This window comes from Mus caroli, chromosome 14, assembly GCF_900094665.2.
Source record: "Mus caroli chromosome 14, CAROLI_EIJ_v1.1, whole genome shotgun sequence".
Classification (NCBI taxonomy): Eukaryota; Metazoa; Chordata; class Mammalia; order Rodentia; family Muridae; genus Mus; species Mus caroli.
This window is the reverse complement of record NC_034583.1, coordinates 96,551,076-96,573,376: the sequence shown is the minus strand read 5'-3', so window position 1 is coordinate 96,573,376 and position 22,301 is coordinate 96,551,076. Positions and strand designations below refer to the sequence as shown.

The 22,301-nt window shown below is 35.4% G+C and overlaps 1 pseudogene; it reads left to right on the top strand.

Annotated features, from left to right (window-relative positions):
- Positions 1-20,935: 20,935 nt before the first annotated feature.
- LOC110309949 lies at positions 20,936-21,126 on the top strand (annotated as a pseudogene).
- Positions 21,127-22,301: the final 1,175 nt, after the last annotated feature.

Genomic DNA, 22,301 nt, shown 5'->3' with positions numbered 1-22,301 from the left:
TACACAATGGAGTACTAGGCAGCTATTAAAAACAATTTATGAAATTTTTAGGCAAATAGATGGATCTGGAGGATATCATCCTAAGTCAAATAACACAATCACAAAAGAACACACATGATGTGCACTCATTGAAAAGTGGATATTAGCCCAGAAACTTAGAATACCCAAGATACAATTTGCAAAACACATGAAACTCAAGAAGAATGAAGAAAAAAAGTGTGGGTACTTCAATCTTTCTTAGAAGGGGGAACAAAATACCCATGGAAGGAGTTACAGAGACAAAGTGTGGAGCAGAGACTGAAGGAATGACCATGCAAAGACTGTCCCACCTGGGGATCCATCTCATAAACAACCACTAAACCCAGACACTATTGCAGATGCCAACAAGATTTTTGCTGACAGGAGCCTGATATAGGTGTCCCCTGAGAGGCTCTGCCAGTGCCTGGCAAATACAGAAGTGGATGCTCATAGTCATCCATTGGATGGAGCAGAGGGTCCCCAGTGAAGGAGCTAGAGAAAGTACCCAAGGAGCTGAAGGGGTCTGCAACCCTATAGGACAAATACCAAAAAACAACAATATGAACACATCAGTACCCCCAGAGCTCCCTGGGACTAAACCACCAATAAAAGAAAACACATGGTGGGACTCATGTCTCCAGCTGCATATGTAGCAGAGGATGGCCTACTCCCACATCAATGGGAGGAGAGGCCCTTGGTCCTGAGAAGGTTCTAAGCCCCAGTATAGGGGAATGCCTGGGCCAAGAATCAGGAGTGGGTGGGTTAGGGAGCAGGGGGAGGAGGGGCTAGGGGATTTTCAGAGGATAAACTAGGAAAGGGGATAACATTTGAAATGTAAATAAAGAAAATATGTCATAAAAAAGTCTAGATCAGAGCGAATTAAAAAAGAAATTAGCAGCTTTATACCCAAGTATATAGGCTTTAATGGTAAAAGCAATGAATGGCAAGTATACTAAGTGAAACATTCTAATGTCAAAGGTGCATATACTGTGTGAGTCCAATAATATAACGTTCTAGACAGAGAAAAACTATGGAAAGTGGGGAGAGGGGAGAGAGAGAGGGAGAGGGAAGGAGGAAGGAGGGAGGGATGGAGGGAAAGGAAGGGAAGGAAGGGAGGGAGGGAGGGAGGGAGGGAGGGAGGAAGGAAGGAAGGAAGGAAGGAAGGAAGGNNGGAAGGAAGGAAGGAAGGAAGGAAGGAAGGAAGGAAGGAAGGAAGGAAGGAGAGGTGGGTGGTGTCAGTGGCTGTATCCCAAGATAGATTTCTCATGCTTGAATGAATAGCACTAAACCCATGCAAATACCAACATTAACCAGACTCAATGGTATAGAAAAGAAAAAAAAAAAGAATTTGATGGGAAGGACTGGAGGATATATTTGATCAAACATATTTTATTCATATATAACACAGTCTCAAGGAATAAAAGAAATATTAGAAAGGACTAGAGATTTTAAAGGAAATAGATGTAGTAATACAGAAGAATTAAGAATATGAAATCTAGTTAATATAACAGTAGAGAAATAACATTATAGATGCGTCCAAGACTACAGACTGCACAACTCAATAAGTCAAGAGTGATATAAACTGTGAACTTTAGGGGTGTTGGCATATCAGTATGCATTTGTAGTAACAAATACATCAGTTGGCTCACCAACCTGGCATGTAGATAGTTTAAAAACATACATAAAACTCCACCCTCTGCTTTCTTTTCCTCTGAGCCAAACACACACTATGAAATGAGTTTATTGTTTTAAACACAAAATGTAGAAGCAATGAACTTGTGTGTAGTAATCCTTCAATTCATGGAGACACAGATAATGTCTGAGTTATAATGTGTTTGATAAAAGTACCGTCTTTCTTATTTTGCTCTAAAGGAAACACACAACATAAGATGAAGCACTTTAGAAATGATACTTGTAAGCTGAAACTCATTTTCATATATCATGCACAGTTTAAACCTCGTGCTCACAGGCATATCCTTGTTCTTTTAATGAGTGGTAAATGTTTTCTTTCCCTGGGAGATTTCCTAGTTACTCTTTGAGAATAACATCTTTAACAGGTTGTTCACTCATCCCTCCCTAAGTTCAAACTTTATATCTGTCATTCTCTTAGCTCAGATCAATATCAAGGAAAAAGTCATCTCTCCCTTCCCAAATTTTTATGTGTTGTTTAATATGATCGCCATATATTAATTACATATTTCCATTTTAGCTCTTAGTATGTGTTTGTTTTCAAAATTCATAACCAAGTCACACAGTTCTCAGATATTTATCCATGATTTTAGTCACTCTCAGCAAATCTTACAACATTAGATGAATGAGTGTGATTTGTGATTGAGAAGATTTTTTTAGACACTTATAGATGAGTGGAAAGTAGAGAGATTTGCATAGATTGTGAAATTAATGATAAATATACTGCGTTTTCGACACTATAATTTAAAAAAAACCTCTATGTGCCAATTAAAATGCAGGCCAATGGAAGAATCACTATCTGAATCTCCTGTCACACTTAGTCTCCTTGATTCTTGAGTTCTCTCCAGGAAATCTGACCAAGCATGACTCTCTAAACTGGTGTTTTAAATGAACTGCAGGCAGCCAAACCTCTTTTATATTCGTTCTGTAATTAAAAAGCAAATAAAACTCATTTCAGAAACAGGACGTGTGGCCTGAAAATATCAACTTCTTGCCCTTTCCCACTCTCCACTGCTGCAGAACCTCTGTTGTTCAGCTAAAGGAGCTCATAGTGGAAGGAAGAATACAGTGTTCACCATTTGTAGCATCCTCCATCAAGTAAGACTTTATCAAGACAAAATAGCATTCAACTTTTATCTGGTACAAAACATCTGATTGCTGACGCACAGCAGGTACACCAATGTCATAATCAGTTCTGGATCCCCACCAATAACATCTTTAAAGGTTCCATCATGACCATTTGTAAAAGCAATTCAAATTTAGTGACATGTATCTATAGTTGTCTGATGCAGGAATGTCCACATATAATGTTTGCACAGCATTTACAGAAATATAAAAGCTAATAAATTTATTCAAACTAATATTGTGTGCATATGACATATATATATATACACATATATGTAATGTACATAGATGCACATGTATATTTCATTCACTAGATAAAATTCTAGATTAATTTGTTAGAAAAACACCTTTCTACTCACTTCCAGTGAAATTTGATTTATATTCATGAAACTTAAGTAAACATAAAAATTTTCATTTCAGCCGGGTGTGGTGGCACACGCCTTTAATCCCAGCACTCGGGAGGCAGAGGCAGGCGGATTTCTGAGTTCGAGGCCAGCCTGGTCTACAAAGTGAGTGCCAGGACAGCCAGGGCTACACAGAGAAACCCTGTCTCAAAAAAACAAAAAAAAAAAATTTCATTTCAGAAATTTATGTCATTTTGGGTATTTTATGCATATGTAATCTATTGCTTTAATTGCTTCAATTAAATGTATAAATATTTTATGTTACCTGTATACATCCAAGTACTATCTTTTATGTAGCTTTATCTTACTAAAATATAATATGCAACAAAAGCATTATAATGAATATAATTCTAATTCTTAGTTACATTTCTGCCAAAGAATGAAGTATATATCATAAACTATAAGAGTTTCTGACTGCAGAATCTAGCCAAATGTCTCTTCTCAGCATTCTTTATTATTGTATTGTGGGCATTCAGCTATGGTTGAATAACAACAAAAAAAATCCATGCTTTTATACACACAACATGAAGATTCTTTCCATGATTAGTCCTAACAAACTTTTCACAGAGCATTCACACTGCATTATGTGTTGAATGTAGTTTGGAGTGGCTCAAAACATAATCATAGGTTACATGGCATTTCTGTACAGGACTTGGACATCATTGAATTTCTTACCTACAGGGAACCCAAAACAACATAACACAGATGGTGAGAAAATAACTGTAATTGATTGCAGGCTCTTTTCCAAATATAGTGTTTCCAATTCATCATCTTCCTTGGGAACTCTGGAAGCAGAGCTTGCTTTCCTCCTTTGTCTGATTTCAAAAATTATGAACTTAGGTTGGGATTCTATCTTTAGCTCTGTTTTATTCTCCCTACTGCATCTGACTGATGGCATCTACTCTCCTAGGTCTAACTGTCTATATCCTGAAGACTTCTAGAGATGAAATTCCAGCTGAGAATCTTCCACAACACTCAGAAAGTGAATGGCTACTGAGACTCAGCACACCTGTGCTTGGATTATGAACAGCACCTGAAGCTCATTATCTGTAAAAGTATATCCATAATTCTTGTGGCAAACCTGCTTGTACTTCGACACAATCTCATTTGATACAATTCACATTTATAATGTACTTTGCAGTATAAAAAATATCTTTGGCACTTTCAGGTCTACTTTATCTGTTATATTTAATAATTTACAAAAGTCTAGGAATTGCTTTCCTAAAGTTTCATTTCATTTTTATTTATGCTTATAAGTCATTGTGTGTAAATATGAATGGATATGTGAGTGCCAATGGAGGCCAGAAGTTGATGTCACAACCCCTGGAGATGGAATTCTAGGCAACTGTGAGCCACCAGATGTGGGGGTATAGAGAACCGAACTCTGGTTCTTTGCAAGAACAACACACAGTTGAACAAGATCTCCTTCTCTGGAGATTCTGCTTTTGCATGAGGATGGGGAAGACACTGACTGATTGTGGAGCCTTGACTGTTAATTGTATTTACAGTGTCTTATAGCATGACAGGGAGTTATAAACTTTCACATAAATTGCCTTAAGCTCATCCAAATTAATTATGTAGTGATAGTCATTTATAATTGTGATTAAAATTTTAGATGGTTTGATTTGGACAGGAAAAGCCTCATGCTTCTGTGGTAAATTAGTTGTCAGATGATGGTGCTGTTTAGAGCATCAAGGAAGTGGAGTCTTGCTGAAGGAAGTTAATAACTGGATGGACTTTGAACTTCTATAATTGTCCTGTTTCTGCTTCCTGACTACAGATGCAATATAACTAGCCACCTTTCATTAAAGCTACTATGCCTCACCTACCAAGGTAGATTGTAGACCCTTGAACTAGGCTTGAACTATGAGCCAAAATTAACCATTCTAAAATTGTTTCCGTTAAAAGAAAATTAACAGTCATTTAATTGTTTAGATGTTTGTCTCTCTGTATGTGGGTTTGTGTATGTGAGTCAACTATCCATGGAACCTGGATCTAGAGTTACGAATAGAAATAAACTATGCCATGTGGGTGCTAGGAAGTGAATTTGTGACTTATGAAAAGACAGTATACATGTTTATCTGCTGAGATATCTGTCCAGCTCTGTAAATTACCCCTCGTCAGCCATTTTGTCATAGGAATGAGAAAAGGAACTAATGCAAATAGTATACCATCTGACAGAAGTGCTTTACTATGTGTGAACGATAATCCCTCATGTAATTAACCTAGTTTCACTGATCGATATTATTATATTTCTTTTTATAATGAAACATGCCTAGGAAACACTAAGGAAGCTGCTTTCTGAACAAGTTGTTAGAAATCACTAGAACAATTGAAATATGATCATTTTGTAACGTTTCCCCTTACATACATTATATTTCTTTGTATGCTTGAATAAAAAAATGAGGGATTGAAGGGAATTGTTGAGTCAATAAAACTTTAGAAGAGCTTTCTCATAGTTTCTCATCTATTTGTCGAAATAATAAAAGTACTTTGTGATTGGATGTAAGGCCCACTCCAGGAGAGCACCCATAACTGGCACTGCTCTGGTTGCCAAGAATCCACACCTGAGGTTCCATTTATTATTTACTAATCTTAGTGCCTGAGCCATTGGTGTTTTGTTAAGGAAATTGTCGTCTGAACCAATGAGTTCGAGGCTATTTCCAGTTTCTCATCTATAAGATTTAGTGAATCCTGGTTTTCGTTGAGGTCCTTGACCCACTTGGACTTGAGTTCTGTGCACCATAATAAATCTGGGTCACTGTGCATTCTTCTACATGAAGACATCCAGTTAGACCAGCACCATTTGTTGAAGATGTTTTCTTTTTTTCCATTGTATGGTTTTGACTTCTTTGTCAAAAATCAACTGTATAGCTTTATTTCTGGGTCTTTTATTCAATTCCATTGATCAATCACTACTGCTCTATAGTACATCTTGAGATCAGGGATCATGATACCTCCAGTTCTTTTATTGTACAGGATTGTTTTAGCTATTTTAGATTTTTGTTTTTCCATATGAAGTTGAGGATTGTTCTTTCAAAGTCTGTGAAGATTTGTGTAGCTGCCTTTTCTGGCCTTATTTGGAGATGATGTGCCTAGCCCTTCAGAGACTTGATGCTCCGGGGTCAGGGAATACCCAGAAGGGGCCTCTACCCTCTCAGAGAAAAAGGGGAAAGGGAAAGATGGATTGTGTGATGGGGACTAGGAGAAGAAGGAGGCAATGATCAGATGTAAAGTGAATAAATACATTAATTAATAAAAAATTATTTTTTCCACCTCCAAATAAGCATTCAAAGGCCAGGACAAAAACTCAGGGGTGCTTTTGGAGATTTGTGTGTATGTCAGAATTGCTTTATTTGGGCCTTTATTTCCCCGCTCTATTAATTGTATACTATTGTTTCTCATTTTTTCATATTAATTGAATTTCATTGTATAGTTCATTTTCTCTTATTAATTGTATTATACAGTTTCTCACGATATATTATTTCTATCACGATATGCAAATATATATCATAAAAGAGTCTCATAATTTTCTTTCTCTTTTAGATATATTTTTCTTATTTTTTTCCAGTGGGTTGTTTTTTGTTGTTCTGTTTTTTCTGAAAAAGAGACAGTAGAAAAACCATGATCAAAATATTTTCTTGAAAATATCTTTTTTTCATGCAATATTAGAAATGCACAAAAATTCCTCAGGTTTCTAATTAGATATTGTTTTGTAAATTCATTAATAAAAAATGTTTCCAAAATAGGTATTGTCCAAAGATATAGTAACATAATACCTAAAAGTTACATTTCAAAACACCTCTTGACTTTGAGGTTATATCTTAAAGGTATGCCAATGTCTCTGTGAAGTGTGACTGTTATCATAGGTTTACATTCACTGTCTCTTGAAGGTCATTACCAAACAGAGAAGAGTAACTGTGTGATTTGTTTTCTCCATAATATAAACATTTTTGAAAAATGAAGGCTCCTTTGTGTTATTTGTATTCAAACATTTTAAAGCCATTCTTGTTATCACTCAAGTTTCAGGATATGTTTCCTAAATCTTGGAGATTTTCTGAATTACATCTTACAAACAGTAATGACCTGACAGAAGTACCTTCAGAGCATAATTGATGTGTGCTCTAACATGGTAGGACTGGGATAGCTGAGTCTACCTATCATGCAGAGAAGAATTCCGGGCCCTCCTGCCCTGACACTCTTTCAGAAGTTCATCACCTGACAATTGTCGAGGTGATCTGTTTGATCTTTTGCTATCCCTCTTCTGACTTGTAATTGTTTGATCCCCACAATAATTCCCTAGGGTCAATGTTTTTCAAGGAGCTTCTCTAACTCAAACACAAAGCATTCTTCAACCTGGCTGCAAACTGTCCAATGTGAAACACCAGGAAAGAAAGCACAAAAGACCACAACTGACAAGCTGTCACTGAACCGACTTTTCCACTGTCAAATGATGCTCTGGGTGAAAGCCAGAGAAGTTCTTAAGCCCTGAGAAAGAGTATGTGTGAAGCAACTATTCTTTTCATTTCTATGTACACATTTCTATGGATACATGTTGTAGAAGTCTTAGATGGCAATGTCCAAACTCTAGCATGAGAGATGATGAAGAGCTAGGCACATCATCTCATTATTATTTAATCTATGAACTGTTAATTTATTAATATTTTAATCTACTGCTTAAATAATTGAGATTTGGCTGTTAGAATCACTGTTTCTAGAAACAATATCACTTTCATATTTTAGCTGTTTTTCACTTGTGATGATTCATCACAGTGATTATTTTTTGTGACTCACTAAGTAAGTAAATCTTGGTTTATAGTTTGTGATATGTTCTATTTTAGAAAAGCTTATCTCTGCAAAGGTGTCATTTCAATCATTTTCATAGAAACAAAAGATCAATTCATACCAAGAGAAAATATTTAAATATTAACAACTTACAACAAATCCTGCTGTTTTGTGAGATGTAATATATTTTTTGGACTAGTCACAAAAATAATTTATCAGATTTCATTAAATATTTTGGGAGAATAGTTTTAAGTTTTAGCCTAAACATTTCATTGTATGCATATGAGTGTTTGATTTCATGTATATATGTGCACTGTGTACATGCCTAGTATGCACACAGACGAGAAATATGATCAGGAGACCCTAAAACTAGAATTAGAGATGTTAGTGCCGGTACCCAAACCCTCTCTTACGAAGAAGATCAAGTGTTGTTAGCTGTTGATTCAACTTTCCAACCCCATATTCTATAAAATTTCAGTTCTTAAATTTTATAACATGAATTTATTATTTATTTATTATTTACTTTTTATGTGTGTGCGCACACACACACACACAAAAGTCAGAGGACAGCTTGAAGTTGCAGATGTGTGTACACTTCTACCACGTGTCTCGGGCTCAAAACTAAGGTCATCAGGCTTAGGAACAACCGAGTAAGTTCATAGATTTCAACGAAGTCATCATTTGGCTTTCAAGTAAATAAGTCATTGACTTAAAACATTTAGAAAGTTCGAATATTTTACTTTTTAATTCAGTTCATTCTTTATTAAAATAAATAAATTTTCTATGTACTCAGCATATAAATGATAAAATGATTGGATTCTCCATCCAAAAGGTAAACATTATCTAGATAGATATGTGAGTAATCAAAAGCCCTACTTCTAGGAAATTCAATAATAGTTGAAGTTATGTCCTGGATCACTTGTGCAGATTTGTCCCCTATCAAACAAGTGGACCGTTTTCTAAAATTTGGTAATTATTCTAACCTTAATGGAGAAGGAATGCTCTGATCAGCATGTCATGCAGATAGAAAACTTTAGCTATTAGTATATGAAGAAGATGTATTATTTAATATTATAACTGTTATCAAATCAGGAAAAATATCTCATTTAGTGTTTAATCTTTCAGGAGTCAATGGTTGGATGAGTTTCTTTTCAGAGATGTAAAGGCCTACTCTTATTAATGGCACTACTATTTACCAGTAAATATGTAAACACTACATATTTTGGTAGAAAATGCATGACATTTGTGTTACCTTTTATAAAGAATATAGAGCAGCTGCGAAGATTGTGCAGTGATAGTGGAGAGAGTGCCTGCAATATGCAATGATGCAAGGTATAGACTCAGCCTCCAAAGAGCCTAAAACTGTAAGTAATTGTATTTCACAAATCTCTATAAAAAAGGAAAACAACATTTTCTTGAAGTGACTAAATAACATAGTTACTTTAGAAAAAAAAATTGAGGTGTGAAATTAGTAAATTAAACAGGAAACAAAGTGCTGTAACTTACACCCACTCGAGTTGGAATTCTCAAGTTCCCAGTGAAGCCAAGTGAATGATGCATAATTGCATCTCAAATTAGTCTTTTGAAGTGATTAACCTCCCTAGCATTGCTTGTTTCATGAATATATTATTGTAAATGATCAAAACAGTATTTGTTGAGAAATGTTAAAGACTTGGGTTTGTTTGTTTGTTTGTTTGTTTTATAGAAGTGCTTAAAAAGAATTCATAAGTAAACTTGGGAAAACCTAATGCACATATATAAAATATATATATATATATATATATATATATATATATATATATATATACATATCCAAGTGAGTATACTTACTATAGAAAATGATCCTCTAGAACTGGAGATGAGTAACTGGTAAGTTAAATATAAAGGATGATCTCATAATGAGTTTACTGAAGGCATCCTTCTTGATCTTGCGGAACAGAACAACATGAGATCTGGAAAATCAGAGGACAGACATCGGGCCATGGATATAATGATTCCCTTCTTTGCATCAGCAAAGATGAGGATTTACCTGAGCTGAAGACCACATTTGGTCTCTGGAAAAGTGAAAATGTAATTGTTTAGGTTTATATCGCTGAAAAGTGTGTAAATGAAAATGAGAGGAAATGTTTGCTTCAGTGTTATGGTTATGAAGAAGAAAGATTTTGTTATAGGAAAACAGAAATAATCCTGTGGTGGTTACTTCTTGATATAAATTCCTTTCGGGCTTGCACGGGATCATTCTCACTATACTTAGTAGACGTCTTATTAGAGGCTGCAATAGAGAAAAGGGCAGTATTAGCACAAATCGGGGCAAACGATTACTTCCTGAAATATCCCTTTCCTAGAAGTCTGAATTCTGTTCACCACACTGGCAGTTTAGCTGCTGGGAATAATACCACTTCCATGCTGAATCAAAACAGATAGGTAGAGCAAAGGTTGACAACTATGCATGGAGGGAAAAAAATCTCTGAAAAGGTCATTCTTATTTAAAGAAAACAGTAAAGAACAGCCAAGCATCAAGTATGAAAGAAGCTGTCTATGTTGAATTCATCCTTATAAATAACAAAATTCTTCCCTCTCATGGTATCAGTATAAATTAAGCAGAGTCGGAAATTATCACAATCAGAACTACTCCATTTTATTGATAGAGATTCATCTTTGGGTGTTGGAAAGAAATATCCAAAATTTCACTTGAAAATTTAAAATACTTAATACAGAAATGTGTGATGATTAAAAATGCATAACCACACAAATATAAAAATTGGTTATAAACTTAAATTTTTTGCCTTCATTAAAAAACGTCTAATGGTTACAGTAAAAATAAAAGTACTTAGAAAAATGTTTTAAAAATCTAAAAATATAGATGTATGTTAGCTTTACAATAAAAGAACATGCATTAAGAAAAAAAAGTGATAGTCTTGAGTTTCATCAATCATTTAAATTTTAGTTAATGCTTTAATCTTTCCACTTTGCTCTCTTTCAAATTCACTGTGTCTTTTTTTAAAAAATATATAACTGCATGCTACATATTTATCTTTATACCCACAGATAAGTACAGGACTCACCACTCATCAAAGAAACTTCTACTTGCAAAAATGAACACCATTTCAGAAAACCACCACTATTCATAATGCAGAGAGCAGATGTCTTTATAATGGTGCCTGTGCCTAATCTGATGACCGTTGTATGTCATTATCTAGTAAGTGTTATTTGGGTCTTAATCCATTGCACTTAAAAACATACATTCTTACTGATTCTTTGAAAATTTCAGACATGAGTACTATGTAATTTGATCATTCCACCAAGAGTCCTGTTTCCTATCTCCAACTGCCCCTAGTGTCTACCAACAAGTTCCCCTCCCAATTTCCTGTGTCTAGATCATATTGTCTGTCCATCAAAGAGAATAGACAACCTGCCAGTGGACATAATCCTGAAGAAAAGTGACTATTCTTTCCCAGGCCACAATGCATGCCAATAGCTCCTTAAGTAAGGCTGGCACCTTTTAATCAGTTTCTACCCTCTATGAGAGAATTTTGAGTGCCTCCATCTTATGTAAAGTCTTGCAGGTAACCACTGTTCCTGTGAATTCATGAAAGCTACTACTATGCCATGTCCCCATATCTTCATTCCATAACACCCCTACAACCCTCAGTTCTTCCATTCTTTCTATCCCCTCGCTTCCATGAAGTATCCCAAGATGCTTCGTGCCGATCTCATGATACATGGGTAGTACAGGGAAACTGAGGTCGGAGCACTCACCATCATCTCTTCTCAGAGATAAAGCAGTTTTACATCTCTGCTTTAAGTGTTGCCCATACCAAATGAAACTTCTCACATTTGACAACTATAAGAGAGGCAGTGTGGCAATATGATTGATATTTTAATAAAGTGGCAACAGAAGGTTTCACCATAGGGCATTTAAGCAATATACTAACTTAATAACTAACGTTGGATAAGCAAAAGTAACATAGATCATTTCTTAATTATCCAATTAGGAGAACAAATCATATGGTGGTGTTTACTAAAGTGGGTTAAAAAGTTCATTTTTTAACATTTATTTTCAAACAACTTCCTAGAATCCATGTCTGTGTCAAAGTGTCCAGTGCTAACTTTACTTTTGTCTCTCAATTTTGTCTCATTATATGAACTCAGGCATTCCTCTTTATAATAAGCAGAATTTAGCTTCCTTTGCCTTTTTCCCATACCCTCAGCAGTAGGTACTTTCTGCTTAGATCTTCATCACAGAGTAACATGGGATGTTAAAATGCTCTGTTAAAATATTTTGAAGTACTTGGGAGGCAGAGGCAGGCAAATTTCTGAGTTGGCTACAGAGAGAAACCCTGTCTCGAAGAAAAGATATTATATATATCTTCGACATATATATATATATATATATATATATATATATATATATATATATATATGTTGAAAAAGACATAATTTAAAGAAATAAACTTTTCCTCAGATATCCAGTAATCTATACAATAATAGACTATCCTAAGGAGCTATGGAGATGTCAACATGAGAAATGCTTTCAATAAACATTGTACCCACCCAGACAATCGTTTCCTCAGGGTCTGGTTTTGGTAAGAGGTCTTTATATACCTTTATTACATAGCATGTGAAATATGAAGCTATCAGGGTTTAATGTATTTAAATAAATATTCTGTGATGTTAATGACAAACATTGAAAATGTCACTGTAAGTTTTCTGACTCCGGAATTTTCTCAAATTGTCTAAAATTTGGCCTGATTGGTTTTTCTAATTTCAGACACATGGGGAATGGAGCCTTGCTAGATATCTAGGAAGCACTGTGCCTTTATGAAGTTTTAAATATTAAAACTGTGCTGAAAACATAAAATTCAATAATTCTGTAGTAAATTGAACAGTTTTCCACTCTTAAAATAATATAATGTTTAGATGTTTTGCAACTAAAGCAAAAACAAACATCTATAATTTCCATTACACAATGGATTACTACTCAGCCATTAAAAACAATGACTTCATGAAATTCACAGGCAAATGTATGGAGTTTGAGAATATCATCCTGAGTGAGGTGACTCAGTCACAAAGGAAAAAATACAGTATGTACTCACTGATAAGTGGATATTAGTCCAAAAGTCCAGAATACCCAAGATTCAATTCACATGTCATATGAAGCCTAAGAAGAAGGAAGACCAAAATGTGAATGCCTCAGTGCTTTTTAGAAAGGTAAAATAAAAAAAAAAATACTCACAGGAGGAAATATGGAGACAAAGTATGGAGCAGAAACTGAAGGGAAGGCCATGCAGAAACTGCCCCACCTGGGGATCCATCCCATATACAGCCACCAAACCCAGACGTTATTGTGGATACAGGGAAGTACTTGCTGATAGAAGCCTGATATGGATGTACAAATACAGAGGAGGAAGCTTGCAGCCAACCATTGGACCAAGCTCAGGGTCCTCAATAGAGGAGTTAAAGAAGGAACTGAAGGAGCTAATGGGGTTTGCAGCTCCATGGAGGGAGCAGTGTCAACAGGCTAGACTCCCCCTCCTCCCAGAGCTCCCAGGGACTGGACCACAAACCAAAGAGTACACATGGAGCTACCCATGGCACTGGCCACATATATGACAGAAGATGGTTGTTGGTCATCAGTGGGAGGAGAGGCTCTCAAGCCTGAGGGTGTTCAATGCCCCAGTGTAGGTGAATGCCAGGGCAGGAGAATGGGAGTGGGTGGGTGGGGAGCACCCTCATAGAGGCAGGAGGAAGGGGGATGGGATAGGGGATTTCCAAAGGGGAGACCTGGAAAGAAGAAAACATTTGAAATGTAAATAAAGAAAATATCCAAGAAAAAAAATTCCCTTCTGTTCAATTTGAGATCCCACTGGCATGACAAAGTTGTATCTAGTTTCTAAACATTTATTTACTCACAGTTTCAGTTTATGTTCTTTGTTCCATGTTCAGAAGAAATGGAAAAAAAATTCATCATGGCCTCATTTCATCATACATAAAGATAAATGATAAATAAAATAGAAAATAGATACATATATAATAGATAGAGATAATAAATGATTGATAGATACATGGATACATAGATATAATAGATATATAGATAGATATAGATAATTTTAAGTGGTATCTTTTGAAAACTAAGTTGCTAACCTATGATTTGGGGTATTATTATTTCATAAATTAAGTTTATATCATGGATGTCTTTTTTATTTAATTTTATTTTTTCTCACTTATTCACTTTACACCCTGTTGTCTCCCTCCCCTACCCACTCCTACAATCCTTCCCCTACCCTCCTCTCCTACTCTGAGCAGGTGCGGGTCCCCCTGAGAATCCCCACCCACCCACCCTGGCACTTCATTTTCTTGTGAGACTAGGTGCTTCCTTTCCCACTGAGGCCAGACAAGGCAGCCATAGTAGAACATACCCCACATACAGGCAACAGCTTTTGGGATAGCCTTGTTCCAGTTGTTCAGGACCCACATGAAGGTCAAGCTGCACATCTACTACATATGATCTGGAAGGACTAGGTCCAGCCTGTGTATGTTCTTTGGTTGATAGTTCAGACACTGAAAAAGCCAAGATCCCAAGGGTCCGGTTAGTTGGTTCTGTTGGTTATCCTGTGGAGTTCCTATCCCCTTCTGGGCCTGCAATCCTTCCTCCTATTCTTCCATAAGAGTCCCCAAGCTCCATCCACTGTTTGGCTATGGGTATCTGCATCTGCCTGAGTCTGCTGCTAGATGGAGCCTCTCAGAGGACAATATGCTCCTGTCCGTAAACATAACAGGGTCAGTAATAGTGCTAGACATTGATGCTAGACAATGTGTCCCAAGGTTGGCCATTCCCTCAGTCTTTACTCCATCCCCCATCCCTACATTTCTTATAGACAGGATAAATTTTGACTTGAAAGTTTTGTTGGTTATTAACGTTGGTGCCTATATCACTTCACTGGGGTTCCTGTCTGGTTCCATATACCCAATGTAGTGATTCACAGCTAAGGTCATAATTGTTTTGATTTACATTTCCCTGGTGATTAAGGAACATTTTTAAAGTGATTCTTGGCAATTCGAGATTTCTCTGTTAAGAACTCTCAGTTTAGTTCTGTACCGCCTTTTTAATTGGGTTATAGACAAAGGATACTGTCAATAGGACAAATTGGCAGCCAAAAGTTTAGTAAAAGATCTTCACCAACCCTACATCTGACAGAGGGCAATTATCCAAAACTTATAAAGAACTAAAGAAGTTAGACACTAAGAAGCCAAATCATTGATGTCTTTTGATGGACATAGAGCAGTGTTTATTTTTTAGGTATGGAATTCCTGGATCAATGAAAATGGTTAACTTCAAATACATCTGATTTTAAATTATTATATTTAATGTCCAAAACTTGATTGTTTCAGCTTTTATAGTCTATACTAGATATTCTGGTTATATGAATGAATTGCATTATAAAAGCTGATAAATGAAAATATATTTTCATAAAGAATCATTTAGAATGTTTTATAAGTCCTTGTCCAAATCTTTCTATGTGTTTTGTGATTACTGAATACATTTTATGTCCAATTTACTAACAATTTCATTGTTTAGACTGCATTATTTCTCTTTTTTTTCAGAAAAAAATGATGTTTGTGTCCAATTTCAAATGATATTCTTATGATATTATCTTCTAAAAGTTTTATTGATTTATTCTTTGCCTTTCTGCTTGTGATACATCTTGAGATGCATTTTGGATATCATATTAATTAGGTCATAAATTGGTTCTCATAAAACCAACCTACACAATTGATCTGGTGTCCTTTACAAACACATTTGAAGCTCTGCAGGAAATATCATTGGTCTCGGGGGTAACATTTACAGGTTTTAACAACTGAAGTTCATTTTTTTCATTTTCTTATAGTTGTACATTACTAGATTTATAAAGGTTAATTTTATTCTTATTTTTCCAGAAGACATAACCATAGCTAAATTAAATCCCTGATTTAATTTGTCATGAGATTGACTTAGTTTGCTTTTGCATATTACTGATAGATTTGTTACTTATTTTATAAGTAAAATATTGACTTTTATTGTTACAACAGACATGAACTCCTGGAATAATTCCAATTTAATTATGGTATAGAATCCCTTTCATTTCTTTGGTTGATATATATTATAATCTCCATTGCTTCTATATTAAAGTGAAAGGCTGAGATGCAATTTTTTTCTTCTGTTCATTTTTTAGCAGTGGTCAGGAGTTAAGTTACAGAGTTTGTCTGAGGCTGTTTTGTTTGTTTTGTTCATTTTTTTCTTTTCTTAAAAGTATATGTAAGTAATTAAACTGTTTTGAATATTTAAAATTATAAGATTACATTTTTGTTTTTTAACGTCTATGAACTTGAGCCAGTTTGCCTGCAGTTTCAGATTTCACTTATCAAAGTTTCTGGTGTCCTTGGAACTCAAGAAGGGCAGTCTTAGTCAATTTACTGCTGATGTGATAAAACACTCTTGACTAAGGCAACATAAAGAATTTATTTTCACTCACCCTTCAGGGTAGAGTGTAGCATGGTGGGGAAGTTGAGGCAGCCAGATCTTCAAGCAGTTGGCTCACAGTGAGAAACAGAGAGGAGTGATTTCAAGCGTGATTCAGAGCTTCAAATCTCCACGAATATAGTCCAGAGTCTCAGTCCGGCAATCATGTGCCACACTGTAAGCGGATCTCTCCACCTCAGTTCATGTAATCAAGATAATTCTCCTCACACACGTCTAGTGAGCATGACCAAGGGGATTCTACATTCTTTCAAGTTGACAATTAAGTATAAATCTCTAATCTGAATAAAATTTGCATATGTCCAATCTACATGTATTTATGGGCACGTATTATTAGCAATATCTCTATGTATGAATTTATGTAAAGGCAATTTCATTAGAAGAGTGTCTGTTATAGAAAACTCACCATAGGGAATGGCAGTATCTCCTTCCTTTGACTCAGTGAAGCCTATCTTGCCTTGATTATACTATGAAATATTCAAGCAGGTTTTTTTTTTTTTTTTGGTCTATACTCATCTATAATAATTTTTAGTATGAAGCTAGCAAGACAAAATTTACTCAAACAGGTCCAGAACTTGGTTTCTAAATTGGTTTTTATGTATTGTTATTCAGATGAAGACTAATATTCTCATTATCTTATTTTTCTATTCTTATAACTCATTAATATTTATGGCTATCAACATGAAAGATTTTCTTTGCAAAAGCAATTAAACGCAGTGCTTGTTTTTAAAGCCTTTATTCAAGTTCTCCTTTTTTTCAGAGCCCACAGAAGTAGAAACAATAAATTAAACTTTTATTCTGCTCTTACTTTAGCCTCTTCCCAACATCAACAAATGGCTTTAAAACTAGTTATACTACTATATGCACACCATGAAAACTCTCTTCTTCTCTATTTCTTAAGCTTCTCTGAAAACTATGTGCTGTGAATTTTTAATGAACAAGGAAAACAGCACTATTTATTGAGTTTGGAAAAGAAAGAACACATGCTGGCAACACTTGATATCTTCTTGATATTTCTCAATGGCTTGTAATCTTATGACGCATGCATAAGTTATTCCTGAGGCTACATTTATCTAGTGAGATCTAAGATTTCAATGAAAATGAAATAATGGTTTGTCATTATTAGGTCCATAATTTTTGTTGATATCCAAGTGATTCTTTAAATTGAAACAAAATTTAGGGTCCTTTTGGACTAGAACCATCATTAAAACATGTGTACTAGAAACTGGCCTTCTGTCTCAAATTGGCTTTTGTTTATATACTTATAAAAGGGTGTGAACATTTATTCTCTAACTCCTGACTAGTAGAATGTAATGAGGTTCTAACTGAACAATAAGGTTTAGTACTGGGCTTTTCTGAAAAGCATGGTGTGTTTTATAATGAGAGGAAACATTTCTTTATACTGAATTATGAACAAGTGCAAAGCTTAAATGGATCTATGCCATGTGTGGCAGCAGGTGATACATATCCCTTCCTTTGAAACTCAAGAATAAAATGTCATGATAGCAATGCTGAACAGAGTATGCATAATCTCTCAATTGTTCTGTGCCACAAAAGAACATATTTTATTATATGTAGTCAATTATTAATATGCAATTATGTCTATTTTCATTGACCTCCTGGAAAAATTAGGAAACCCTACTCAAATTTTAGGACCATAAGGGTCTTGACTTGAACAATGAAACAAAAAAAAAAAAGCAGAAAACACAGAATATAGGTTCTATGTACAATATCATTTATTTACTCAAAAGTATGCTTTATGTTCTTAGGATGGGTAACTTGCTCAAAATAATGTAACTTAATAAATGAAAACTCTTGTGCAAACATCACTTCTGTTCCCCAATAATAGCTTGAAAACATTCTGTCATGGTTAAATTATTTTTTATTATTTGAGATTATATTTTATCCTGTGAAATTATGTATATATAATATGCATATATATGTGAGAAGAAATATTCCTTGGAAGGCTAAAATCTTTGGACCCCCCTGAAGCTGGAGTTATTAAATGTTGAAAACCACCTGACATGGGCCTTGGGAACTGACTCAATACCTGTGAAAGTACATCATATGCTTTAGACACTCATCCAGGCCCATCCAATTTCTTAATTTATTAATGAATATTAATTGAAATTGATTGACCTCCTAAAAATTATAATACCAAGAATAAGATTTTTTGTGTTAGTCCTACAAGTAGATACCCTTAAAAGTATTACTAGACAGTTAAACCCAAAGAAGTACTACTAGCCCAATTGGAAAATTTAATTCAAATCACAAAGCACTAAACAAAAGAAATAAAATGCAGCCAACATATCAAGGAAACCTGAAATTACTTCATTAGTGATGCAGGAGAGCATCATTACAAGGAGTTGATCATTGGCTGCCTAAAAACCTTATAGTAAAAACATTTACAAACCAGATGTGTTTGTTTTCTACATGTGAAATTGAGCAGAATCAGATATCAAGTGCAGTCTCATTTACTGGATCAAAATTTTAATGGAATACAAAGTATTATTTTCAGCTATCCAAACTTACTCACTAATTAATGTTACTCTAAAAATGTTCTCTATGGAATACTAAAGAAGGAAATGAATTTTCAAAATAAATGTATACATAAATAGAATGCACATGAACTTCTGAATTATCTTGAAGTAGTTTTTGTAGGACTCACATATGGTATTTAATGAAGTCTAGCTAAGTAATCTTAAAGTGGTTGTGTGTTTTGTATATTAAAGAGCATAATAATGCTATTATTTTTTTTACAGATTTATTTCTTAATTGTTTTGTCCAATAATGAAATGATTTGAAGTGTGTAACACTTCACTTCAGCTTTTAGATGAACACATTTGTTTCTATTAGCAACATAGCATATGTTTTGTTTGTGTAGTCCATTCAAATTTTAACTGATAACTAGACAACAAATTTTTTGGTCAACAAAGTATTTACTGACTTTCAGATATTTTTCTCAGAACAGAATCTCAAGTCAAGCAATAAAGTATCTATGAAGTCAACCGCCTTACATTTGATCAGAAGGATCTATACCATTTGACGCAGGGTTTAGGGGCTGTCTTTAGTCTGTACTTGAGCTGCTGGCTTAGCAGTTGAGTGTATTCTAAACACTTACACAGACACGGAGTTTGGTTTCCAGTGACACACGGTTTATCTCATCCATCCCTCACTAAAGTTCCAGGGGATCTGATACCCTCTTCTTATCTCCTAGTATACCAGGCACACATACTATATACATACACATGTGTAGACCAAAAAATAATATTCTCTTACATATAAAATAAAAATCTCTAAAAATGAATTCACTTTATTCTTGATCCTGAAGACATTCAGCATGCCAAAAACATGCAGTCATGTCACAATAAGCTGTTAGTTATATCATTACATTTGAGTAGTTCATAACTGAAACACTTTTCAAAATGCAGTTCCTGCACTACAATAACATAATATAAATATTTCAATCAGTCTACTCATAAAATAGGCAACTATAATCACTGTAAAAGGGTTATTATTTGAATCAGTGTTTGGTTTTTATCCTACTTTGCTTATTAACTATATATATATATATATATGCATAAATAAAACATCTTTTTTTAATAGAAGATTATTAACCTGATAAAACACATTTGTCAAGTCCAGCTTGGCCATGGTAGGGACTCCATGACATGGTTCCCAACCCTGGAACAGAGCCTGCTGGGCACAGGCCTTAAGTGTTGATTCTTGCTGTGAATGTAAGGCTTGCTTGTATAACAATGTGCATATTTTCATGTTCCTCCTTTGAGGACTGTCCGTTCAGTCATGGTTAATGACTCCATGGTAATCAGAGATAGTATGAATGTGGAAGGCAAAGGTATAGCTAACATATCAGCTGAGACCTTCAGGACAGCCCTTAAAGCAGTGAGAAAGAACTTCAAAATTATGAGTTCAAAAATATGTAATTTCTTAACTATGCAAAATATAACGATTCAATATGAATTGTGTAAGGAGGTTCACAGATCTAAAACAGGAAGATACAAAAGCAGGCAGATACAAAGGCAGGCGGATTCCTGAGTTCAAGGTTAGCCTGAGACAGAGGGAGTTTAGGTCCAGGCCCAGGAGTGGTAGGAATGGTAATTTAAAGGTGAAATCTCACCCAACTAGCTTATTGTCGCTGCTTAACAAAGGCAGGCAGATTTCTGAATTTATTTGTGATGTAAACAACAACAAATGTACTTGCTGTCTCTTTCTAAGAATCAAGGCGCTTGGGTCATGGGATGCTGATTCATGGAATAATTTAAAGGGAACCTGGGGTAATGACTGAATTGATATGTAAAGAAAAGAAAAGACAACTGGTTCTCAGCCACTGGGACCTGAGGTCCAGAGCGCAGGCTGCTTCCCTGCGGGTGGCGCGATGGGTTGTGGGAATTCCACGGCCACGAGCGGCTGCGGGCCAAGGTCCAACAGGAGCAAGTTAAAGACACAACAGAAGACTCCATAACGGAAGACGACAAGAGGAGAAACTATGGAGGAGTGTATGTTGGCCTGCTCTCTGAAGCTATCAACATGGCATCTAGTCAAACAAAAACTGTACAGAAGAATTAGAGGAAGATAACACGGCGGCTGGATACTCGAGAGCTTGCTCACGAATTTGGAAGGAACTTGGCTCCCGGGACACTGAATGAACACAGATATCTTCAAACAAATCCCGAAAGGTCGTTCCTGCTGTGCCACCTCGCACGAATCCTAGCTGTGTAGTGAAGGCCATGGGTCCATACTGGATGTTGTGGTCATAGAAGGGACTTGGTACCACCCACCAATGAGAGACCATAAAGGCTGTTGCTACCTGGCCTGGGCCACCAGGCTCCACATCGTGGTGTTTCTCCTCCTGGCCATCCAAAACAGGTCACCAAGCGCATGTCTTTTCACTGATAATCTTTTGATAGTTTTTGTATGACACAATCCTTATTGTATTTATAACACGGTTGTAGGGCCACGTAAAGGAATTGCCTGAAGTAATAAAAGAAGAAAAGAGAAAAGACTGAGCTTTGTTCTGCAAGACATGAGCTATTCAGAGAGATTTTTGGAATTGAGAGAAAAAGCTGTCTTGACCAGAACACAGAGAAACCAATCTGGAAAGCTATCTCAAACAGAATATAGGCCATCAGCTTATAACCCATGATTGGACTTTGAGTTGTTTTGCCATCTAAAATACCCACTCCTCAAAACCCCTCTCCAATCCTCAGCAGGTCTATGGCGCACATATGCTCTGTGAAATATGGAAAAGTGGATGTCAAAATGATTGCAAGGAAGTATGCAAAAGCTGACTGCATTGTAGACTGATTTTTTCAAATTGTTTGCTTTCATTATTCATATATAGGAAATTACTTTGAATATATATTTTCACTTTTATTGTAAAACATCTTTTCACTGATCATTTTGCATAGAAGTTCCATTGTCAGTTATAAACACACATTATTGAAATAATGTCTACTTCAAACTTCCATGAATGAGCATGATTTTCTCATAAAATGTACTCCTTTCTGTCTTAATATTTAAACTTCAAGAATATTTGATTGCACAAAATATTTCTGATAATTAGAGGGTGATTTCTACCTCTCACAGCATAACAGACTAATGAACGACCAGTGGGAGAAGACAGCTAAAGATTCGTGGACACACACACACACACATATATATTTTTTTTTTCAAATTCAATATATATTCAAATTAAGCTTTCAGGAGGCATAGATACTTCTCTAAGATACTCAAAATGTATT